Source organism: Rhagoletis pomonella, unplaced genomic scaffold (genome assembly GCF_013731165.1).
Source record: "Rhagoletis pomonella isolate Grant_MI unplaced genomic scaffold, Rhpom_1.0 Rhpom_scaffold_00017, whole genome shotgun sequence".
In the NCBI taxonomy this organism is placed as follows: domain Eukaryota; kingdom Metazoa; phylum Arthropoda; class Insecta; order Diptera; family Tephritidae; genus Rhagoletis; species Rhagoletis pomonella.
Window position 1 is genome coordinate 3,031,574 of NW_023458571.1, and position 11,418 is coordinate 3,042,991.

The 11,418-nt window shown below is 32.1% G+C and overlaps 1 pseudogene; it reads left to right on the forward strand.

The window, feature by feature from the left end:
* The window catches only part of LOC118749496, a 14,054-nt pseudogene that overhangs the window by 1,232 nt on the left and 1,404 nt on the right, over nucleotides 1-11,418 (forward strand).

Sequence of the window (11,418 nt, forward strand, 5' to 3'; positions counted from 1 at the left end):
AAAAAGTAAATGTCATGGACCAATCTAACGTTTCAAATAAAGAACCGTTTTTTTTAAAAAAAAAGGTATCAAGCTCTTAAAAAATCACCCGTTATAACAATATTGTATTTGAATATAAATTAACTGTTGAATTGGTATTTAGAAATTTAAAATTTAATTATATAGAACCATAGATTTATTAAAAAAACTTCAGCGTTTATTTTAATATAATATTATTTTATATGAGAGTTATTTATGAAAATAGACTTATTCTTAAACCGTTAGTCGTTGGAAAAGGTTTTATAAATAATATAATTAATAAGCTTCCTATTGAACTTCATTTTCCTAGTTATCAATTTTGTGAACCTGGAACGAAACTACGGAAACTTTTAGTAAGAGGAGATCGAGGGATTAATCTACTAGACACTGCATGTAGAGAACATGATATATCATATTTATATAATAAAGATTTAGATAACCGACATATTGCTGATAAAAAATTAATTGAGAAGGCTTGGGAAAGAGTTAAACCGAAGGATAGCAATCTTAATGAGGAAACAAATGCTTGATTAGTTACAAATATAATGAAGACAAAAACGAAATTCGGTATGGGGAACATTTATAGTAAAACTAAGAAAGTGGGAGGAAAAACTAGTTATCATCTCTTCAAACATGCTTTAAAAAGTGCTAAACAAAATTTAAAGAAAAGTGATAACTTAAAAGATGCAATTAAAATTTCACGAAAGGTTGTAAATAATATTTTTAGAGGAAAAAAATCTATAATAAAAGCACCACGTGTAATACCATTACCTAAATCTGGAGGATTTCTCCCATTAGCGCCTTTATTCGTAGCATTAGGAGCACTTGGAAGTCTATCTGGCGGTACAGCAGGAATTATTAAAACAATCAATGCTATAAAAACTGAAGAGGAGCAGTTATTGGAGGCGAAACGTCATAATAATACAATGGAAGCTATTTCAATGGGAAAAGGAATGTTTCTAAAGCCTTATAAAAAGGGATTCGGATTATATTTAAAACTATATCAAAAAAACTCTTCATGAAGCTACCCAGAAGACCTCTTACTGATGTAGACTTAAAGAAGTATTCAAAATGTATTCCAAATTTTAGAGGGGTATTCATGTGTGATAGTTTACCCCGTAAACCATTTAAGAGAGAATGTGGAATAATAGATTTGGATAGTTCAAATACTGGAAAACGATAATGAGATTGATTACTTCGATAGCTTTGGAAACTTACAGCCTCCTAAGCAAATAATAAAGTATTTAGGAAAAAACATTAAATATAACTATAATAAACAGCAAAGCTTTAATTCATATAATTGCGTACATTTATGTTTAAAATTCTTATTATCAAAATAAATAAGTAAATATGAAACCTTCTTTTATTTCAAATTAAATTTTATTTGTTCTCATCATCAACATCAACAGGCCTTTCCATTCATATACACGTATGTATATATTAAATACATAGCAATTAACTATGTGAACATTATTGATTTACGAAAAAAAGAAAAATGACAACAAAACAACAGGCATGGACACTCCGAACACACCAAAAAGCACAACCAGGGCAAAAATAACTGACTTTTACCTACCTGCAGGCAAAAACCATAATGGATGTTAATATCGAAACAGCGAAGATGAACCTATTACCTGCTTCAAAAAAAAAAATGGGCACCAAGGCATATCTAGTAATTAATCATCGACGAAAATCACATTACCTAAGATAAATGAACATAAATTAGGGACAAATCTCGAACCAGACAGAACGAAAAATGACACTGAAGATGGCACAACGCCGAAACCGGTTTGTCTGCAAACCAAACTTGACAAGGGATGACGGAAATTCGTTCCAAAATAAATCATTATTAACACACTTTTCCAGGGGTGGAGCATCTATATATGTATATACATATGTATGTATGTATGTTTGCATATATATGTATGTATGAGAATACGTATGTATATATGTATACCAATACACCTTACCAATTTTCGACAATAAACCACCTTGTATCGGATTTCTTGGATTTCCATCAGCGGAACACCCTGTGATCGGTTCCGGTTCCGGACTCAGATTTGTCACCAGCGACATCTTGCGGCTTTTATCTGGGTTCTGAACTTGGATTACGATCGGCGACATCTTTTGGCGGAGCAGCAAAGCTTGCGGCAGAGCACCAGCAAACCGTATAGCGGTTCTGGACCGGTGCAAGCAGCAAACCATATGCCGATTCTGGACCGGTGCAAGCAGCGCTGCTAGCATAAATATACTACTAACGTTCATATGATTTTTCTACATAATTATTCAATAAGCATTATTTGCATCACAATAATTTTATATTGTTCAACGTTCATATAATTTTTCTATATAATTATTCAATAAGCATTATTTATGTACATATCGTTGGCTTAGTTCGTAAACGTGCTAAGTCCACTTTATATGTAAATTGAGATTTTGATGCAGTAAGATAGCATAACTGAAAATACATCATTACCAAAAAAGAAAATTACCGTAATGTCGTTTTTTCTTGTTGTTATGCATTGGTACGCAAATGTGCTAAGTCCAAAAAAATCAAAAAAATATATATACACGTCTGTCCGTTTACACGATAACTCGAGATATCTCAACGAAATTTGGTATGTAGGTTGCCCTTTATCCAAGGTAAGTTGGTATTAAAAATGGGCGAATCTGAATGTAACCACGCCCATTTCCGATATAAAGGTGTTTTCTAAAGATGCAAAAACTACGATATTTCAGTAAATATTGGATGCAAATTGTTCAAAATTTGTATGTGAAGTAGAATTTTTGTAAAAAATATTATTGTGCAATTTTTGGAAAATGGGCGTGACCCCGCCTACCTATTATGAAATGCTGCATCTCAGTAGCCCATTCACCAAACTCGGTACGAGCCTTATTTAGGGTCTAGCTAAGAAATCTGTTGAAAATCTAATTCACTTAAAATCGATGATCGCGATAATCACTCAGCAGAAAATTAGATTATGATACATTTTTGGATAATGGGCATGGCGCCGCCCACTTGTGACCACAAATTTGTAACTCGGTAACCGATTTATCTATTTCTACCAAACTCTGTGCACTTAATAAACCTGGTACGGAAAAGCAATTCGTTGAAAATTATTCAAATCGGACCAAAATTACATTCGCTTCCCGTATATCTAACGGTAAATTTCAGATCTCTTAATCTCTTAACAATAAATATGACTGCGTGACACCGCTCAATTTATGACTACAAGGTGTATTTCGGTAGCCACTTTAGCGATTTCTACTAACGTGGTTCAATTATTTCATTGAGTTTAACTCAGGATATTATCGTAAACGTTTGAAATCGGGAAAAAGCCCCTGCTTACGACAATATTTGATACCTGCGCCGGGTAGATAAAGTTCGGTTTCGCCCAAACTTTACCTCTTTACTTGCTTTTAATTATTTTCTTTTATAAATGGTACATAAATTTACTACTTAAAATAGTTATTTTTGTTAATAGCAATGAAATAAAACTGTATTAGGTTATAATTCATTTTAAAATAATAAAATATATTTAAAGTAAAGAATTAAATCTTTTAACAATAAAAAATAATGGAAAAAAGGTTGATAGAAAATGTGCTAAGTCCACATTAAAAGAATAAAATCTTAAAGAGAAAATGTGGTAAGTTCTAAAAGAGCCTATAAGTCTGCAACAGCTTTATTTTGAAATTGGCCGATTATTGGTACTAAAACAAGACGAACTAAGAAATAAAACTGCATTTACAGATTAGAAAAATATTGACAACAAAAAAAGTTAGACGGTTTGGCACGTTTGCGAACTAAGCCAACGATATGTATATGTTCATGTAAGTATGTGATAAAAAAAATTAATAAATGCTACGTAAGATAGCAAAATATTTTTATGTAAATCGCTTGTTTTGAAGCTTCATTTGAAGGAATATAGGAGAATAGAAACGCTATTTGTGGGATGACTGATGTGCGTAATCCCTTATTGCTCATCCGGGAGGGATATAGGATGTTTTTCTATGTGCCCTTTCTTGTAGCCTTCTTGGGGGGTTTCTGGGATATTTCTTTGTGTACTCTCTGATCGCTCGTTTACGAGGTCAAAGGGAATACTCGCCCTCTTAGGACATCCCATGTTAAAGGGATCATACAAAATAACACGCTTATACACAGAAGTATGGTGAGTAATGGGGAGTAATCGTAAACTCGCAAGGGAATAATCAACAAGCAATCGTACGATGCTCCCAAGTTCTACTGGGATGATAATCACCAAGTGAAAATGGATAGAAGAAAAATATTGTTAATGACAGCTATGCTGTTTGTAAAAAAATCAAAGTTTATTTTGTGAAAAAATGCAGTTACTATTAATTAAATTGATAAATAATAAGGCGGAACTAAATGCTTTAATAAACAGTAACACGATCCTGCGAGCCGCGATTGCAAATGCTCAGTCCGACGTACGGCGGATCTGGAAATTCGTAAGTACAAAATACACTTTTATTAGAATTTTTAATCATTATCTGTGCACTCAAAGGACCGCAGTAGCACATTTTGGGAGCACGATGTATGTGCAATGGACGACGCCAGATTCTAGGAAAACTTTCGTCTTGATAGGCGGGCGTTTCAAAAACTGTGCGAAAAAGTCCGAGGAATGGAGAAAATAGATAGCAATATTTCACTCGAACAGTTGTAGTTTATTTGATGTAGGCCGTAGTACTGTTGGTGAAATTGTTTTGGATTTTTGCCTCGCAGTTTGCGATAAGCTTGCAGATTGCCTCGATACATACCCCCCTAATCAACAAGAAATCAAAGGAATCGTTGACGGATTCAGTGCCCTAGGGTTTCCGCAATGCTTCGGAGCTGTAGGTGATTGTCACATTGAAGTGCAGCCAAGAAAAGAGGATGCCGTAGATTACCACAATTACACAGGATGGTATTCCGTTGTTTCGCGAGCTGTGAATTAGGTAAATTTTTGGCTACTCAGATCGCATGCATATACATAAGTATGTACTATTTAATTATGTATGTATTTGCATTTACAGGTCAAAATTTACGTATATTAACATTGGGTCCACTGGAAGAAATAATGACTCCTATATATTTGAAAAAAGTTCATTAAGACAATTTCATGAGTGAGCTTATTGGCGGAGTCAATATACCTGTGCTATTTATGGGCGATTCAGCCTTTCGTTTATTGCGTCACATGATGAAACCGTATCCATATGTAGCTAACCAGCCAACTGCTAAAAAACACTTTAATTATCGACTGTCCAAATGTCGCCGTGTGATCGAAAATGCTATCGGCCAGCTGAAAGCTCGATTCCGAAAAATAGGGAGAGGCTTACAGGTAGCACCCAAAAAAGTCAACATTATAATAAGACCTTACTGTATTTTACACAATTTTTTAAAAATTGAAAATGAAGTTTCTTCCGTGTGGATACAAGACGCAGCAGAAGACGGATCAACAAGAAATCAGCCTAATCACACAACAAGAGTAGGCGAAAATGATCAAACAGCGGCGGCTATTAGGAATGCCATTTCTTTGAGTTTCCGTAAGTCAAAAGGTTTCTACTATGCTTTTCGCAGTAGTTTCTTTTATTTATTTAAATTCATTTTGTTTTTTACTATTTTCTTTTTTCTCACATTCATACATACAGTCATGTGAAAAATGATCGGCCCACGACTTTTTAACCAGTTTTGGCTATTTTGCTTTTATTCGTTTAGTGTTTATTATTTTTTTTTTTATAAAAATACAGCTCGTTATCTAACAAAAACCATACAAGTCCAAATTTCAAACTTCGTAGAAAAATTATATGGCAGAAAACTTACATATATGGTTTTTGTTAGATAATGTGCTGTATTTTTATAAAACAAAAACAATAAACAATAAGCAAACAAAAGAAAAATAGCCAAAACTGGTCAAAACGTTGTGTCCCTATAATTTTATAATTACCATATATCGTTATCTTAATATAGAAAGGCCCTAACTCATATAGTCGCTGAAACACAAAAAAAAGCCGTAACTGACTAAAATTTTGTATGCTTAAAATGATGTGCGGACTTATAATTGGATGAAATGCATCATAAACAATCAAAAGGGAAATTTTGGATTTTTACTTAGTTAAGGCGTTTTGTATTTCAGCGACAATATCAGTTAGGGCCTTTCTATATAAAGGTGACAATATGTACAAATGTAGATTGCAAAAAATTAAATTAAATCCTTTTTTCTCACACATATGTAGTTTATATTAAATTAAAACTAAATCCATTTTTTTCTAAAACTGCTTACATCACTTAAATGGGTAAATCTGAAATATGCTACACTCATTGTCAAAAAAATGTTTGCGGCATTTGCACTATTTTTGTCGATTTTGCTTTTGCCTATTTAATGTTTATTAATTTCGTTTTATAAAAGTGTAGTACATTATATGGCAAAACCATTTAAATCGACATTTCACACTTTGTAACAAATTATTAAAATTAATTGTTATTCAAAAAATCTCGAAACTTTTTTATCAGAATTTTAAAAATATTTTCTGGTATGCAGTTTTTAGCGCCTTAAATTTAATTATAAAAGGGCAAGTTTAAAGTTGCTAGAAAATCGCAATGATTTTTAATAGTATTTTTGCTGACGGTACTACGAATTTTTTCCATATAAAAAAAATAGAGAATACTTTATAAGCAAAAAAAATTAATGCGATTTTCTAGCAACTTTAAATTTGCCCTTTTATAATGCGCTAAAAAACTGAATACCAGAAAATATTTTTAAAAATCTGATAAAAAAGGTTCGAGCTTGTTTGAATAACAATTAATTTTTATAATTTTTTACAAAGTGTGAAATGTTGATTTAAATGGTTTTGCCCTATAATGTACTACACTTTTATAAAACGAAATTAATAAACATTAAATAAGCAAAAGCAAAATCAACAAAAATAGTGCAAATGCCGCAAACATTTTTTTTTGTCAATAGGCCGTGTGCATAAAAACTAAGCAATTGCTTTTTCTTAAAATTTCATACCTTTCACTTAAGTTTATTTAAGTTATGAGCGACTGGAAATGGTGACGGTGGAGGTACAGCGGATGGTGATGGTGATGGTACTGCGGATGGGGACGGTAGAATACTGAGTGTTGGTGAAGGCAACGGCGGCAGGCCTGATGACGATGCATCCTAAAAACAAGAACTTTTAAATATACATATGTACACATGTAATTTTAAAGTTTTCCTAAAATATATGCACATATATATGTACATATGTACATTAGACTGCATCACTCCCCAAACAAAAAAAAATTTGTACTATTTTGCCATTGGAATTATAAAATCTATTATATTCTAAGACGACCACCAAAATATTTCGGAAAAATATTAAGATTTAAGTGAGCTGGACCGATTTGAAAATACCTCCAAAAATCGACTTTTTATGAATAAAAATAGTTTTTTGAAAAAATCCCCTTAAATGATGAAACGGTTTAAGCTTAAAATATTTGCATAAAAATATTTTTAAAAAATTAAAAAAAAAATTTGAACGGAATCGTAATGATGAGATTTTTGATGCTGTTTTTTAACTTTTTTCAAAGATTGGTATAGGAAAAACTTGAAAAACTGAACCTAACCTCTTCCGATTTAGACTTAAGAGATGTCATTGGAAAAGTATTTTCTCACCCTTTTTATTTCTTTGCTAATAAACTCATTCAAAGGATGGAAGAGAAAGGTAGGATGAACGAACGTCACTCAAAATTTAATTAAGACGTGTTGGTATTCGAAAAAACAAGATGGGACACGAATGACGTTTTTTCGGCCAGAAATAAAAACAGTGTGAAAATACCTTTTTATTGAGACCCCATAAGTCTAAATCAGCACATTTTTGGCCCAGTTATTCAAGTTTTTCGTAAACCAATCTTTGAAAAAAGTAAAAAAAACAGCATCAAAAATCTCAATCTTACGATTCCGCTGAAAAGATTTTTAAATGTTTTTATGCAGATTTTTTAAACTTAATCTAATTTGTCATCTGAGGGGACTTTTTTCAAAAAGTTCTTTAAGAAACTATTTTTATTCATAAAAAACTTCATTTTTGGAGGTATTTTCAAATCGGTACAGCTCGCTTAAATCTTAATATTTTTCCGAAATATTTTGTTGGACGTCTTAAAATATAATCAATTTTGTAATCCCGGTGGAAAAACCGCAACTTTTTTTGGTGATGCAGGCACTGGTGCTCCAAATGCTATTTTTTTTCTCGCTCGACATCTGGAATTAGATGAAATGCATTTTGTTAATATATTTGTACTTATTTTTAACAAATTTATTAAAACAACTTACGTCTGATTTGTTTTTCTTTGGGCTTCGCTTTTAATATATTTCGTGCTGTCAATCACAAGCACCATTCACAATAGACAAAATATGTCAATTTTGCGCGGTTTTGCCAAATGCAAATTGGAAAATCCAGCATGAATTCTCATTTATTTCGTGCATTTCCAATGAGCCAATGGGAACTTGGGAAGAAGTTATGCACGAGTTAAAGCAAATAAAGGCTGCTATTGCAAATAATCCCATCCATCTGTCTACCGTTTTATGCAAAGAAAAATAAATACAATAATTATCCGTCATTCGAATAATGAAAAATAAAATAAGTAATATGCGTAATGAAAAGCAAAGAGAATTCAACAGACTCAGTGATTATAGAACTGTCAAAATTAAAACTCACAAAGGCATATGAAATGGCTCATGATTACGGCGGAAGCGATTTTACCGCCGACGTTTTTCGGTTGATTTAAATTTATATTTTTACCGCCCAGCGGGGACGGCACAATGTTGATTGAGTGTTGATTGTAGTAATTTTTATTATTTTCACAAGTTTTCCAATGTTTTCAACTATTTTTATTTCCAGAAAATCTACATACACGCACGTACCCTAAAAATATTTAATTTTAATAATAATTTTCAAATCAAAATGACAACTGACGGAAGCTATATAGAGCTATAAGGACGGAATCTTATGATTCCATGGGCGTAGCCAGGTAGGGGCACCCCCCTAGCTTCCAAATTTTTGCCTAGATATTCAAAAATAGTAGCAGGAAATGCTTTCTCGATAATTTTAAGTTTTTTCCTCTATATATACTATATAACAAATTACACACTCAATACTAACAAAATAATTAGTAAATTGATTTAGAAAGTGGATATGTGGATCATCCGGTTCTGTATAAAATTTTTCTGTCTAACTTCAAAGCACTTCCATTTAAAAAGGAATTCTTTGGAAAACAACGTTGTTACACAACGATCGTGCCATGATACTAGATTGTGAAGATGAAAGTCAGGAGGATACATCCCACATTTGCGGCCCCGTGGAAATTCTCAGAAAGTAATTATTGCACCGCAATAAAAAAAATAAATATAACTGAAAGTCCTCTCAACTGGTGCAGTGTCAATCAAAATGAATTTACAATTTTGTCAAGTTTCAAGTTTTTCAGATTTGTTGCCTAGAGCGAGCAGGATTGATTTACGACCCTTTAAAAAGTTTTTATTAAATACAATGTTCCAATTTTTAAATTCAAGTAATAAGAAAAACATTCAGTCTTATCATGAGTTTCATTTTACCCGAACCGGTTCACTTTTCACTTTTGGTTTTCATGTATTTACTATTGGCGGAATACAAATTTTCGGGCGAAACTCAGGATAAGGCAGATTATTAAAAATTACTAACCTTTCCATTTTTTATTTACCTAAGTCACCTAATTTACCCACCTAAATTATTTCTTAAAAATATATGACATCCGCATTCTCATCCTCGGATGTCTAAAATTTCACATTCGCAACATCCCTAGTATGCACATGTAGTACAGTATAAATCGGCCGCTATGCATTTAAGTTAAATTGATTTTATAGATATTTGGTTACAGATATGGACATACTCCTGGCAGAAGAAGTCTGCGTAGAAGCGTAAAAAAAATATTACAAATCAACGCGATTTCTTAGCCACTTCACACACTCATACTAAAATTTAATGGACTAGAAAATTGCGTACTTGAAATTTTTTTAAATTCTGAATAAAAAGTTGAAAATTTTGATGGAAATTCGTTGAATTTTCAATAATTTTGTATACAGCTGAAATCTTAGTTTATTTGATTTTGTTTGAAGCATGACCGTATTCTTATAAAAAAAATAACAACCAAATTTTTGCTTGCAAAATGTTGTGGTTGTTCACACCTGCCAGGTTGTCAGGTTATCTGGTTAAAAATTATTATTCTGTAGTGTATTTTATTTTTGTAAACTGAATAAAAAAATATAACCACAAAACCAGAGAACCTGATAACCAGGCAAGCGTGTACAACCACAAATTTTACAAACGAAAATTTGGTTGTTATTTTTTTATAAGAATACCGATCATGCTTCAAACAAAATCAAATAAACTAAGGTTTCAAGCGGTATACAAAATTATTGAAAATTCAACGAGTTTTCATCAAAATTTTCAACTTTTTATTCAGAAATAAAAAAAAAATTCAGTTTTCTAGTCCATTAAATTTTAGTATGAGTGTGGAAATGAAGTGGCTTAGAAATCACGTTGATTTTTAATATTTTTTTTTTACGCTTCTACGCATTTTCCTCCAGATAAAAAATTACCAAATAAATTTTAGCTTGCAAAATATTGTTAATAAATAAAAAATGAATGGTGTACGCAGACTTCTTCTGCTAGGTGTATGTCCATATCTGTAACCAAATAGCTATAAAATAAGTTTAACTTAAATGCATAGCGGCTGATTTATACTGTACTACATGTGCATACTAGGGATGTTGCGAGATCCGCGGATGCGAATGCGGATGTCGTGTCTTTTTAAGAAATAATTTAGGTGGGTAAATTAGGTGACTTAGGTAAATAAAAAATGGAAGGGTTAGTAATTTTTAATAATCTGCCTTATCCTGAGTTACGCCCGAAAATTTGTATTCCGCCCATAGTAAATACATGAACCCCAAAAGTGAAAAGTGAACCGGTTCGGGAAAAATGAAACTCATGATAATACTGAATTTTTTTTTTAGTACTTGAATATAATTGGAACATTGTCTTTAATAAAAACTTTTTAAAGGGTCGTAAATCAAACCTGCTCGCTCTAGGCGACAAACTTGAAAAACTTGAAACTTGACAAAATTGTAAATTCATTTCGATGTTGAAGTATCGGAATATTAATAAAGACTTTCTGCGTAAATATAAGCAAGAAACCAGGTATTTGTGACAAGAATTATCCACATAAGATGAAAACTACTGCAGTATCATTTAAGAAAGTTTTTGTTTTTAGAAAATGGCATAAGTAAGATAGTTTGGTTACGGTTCGGATATTTGTACCAGGGTTGTTGCGAATATTCGCATTCGCATTCGCAACTGCGGAGCTTCCGCATTAATTTTAACATTCGCATTCGC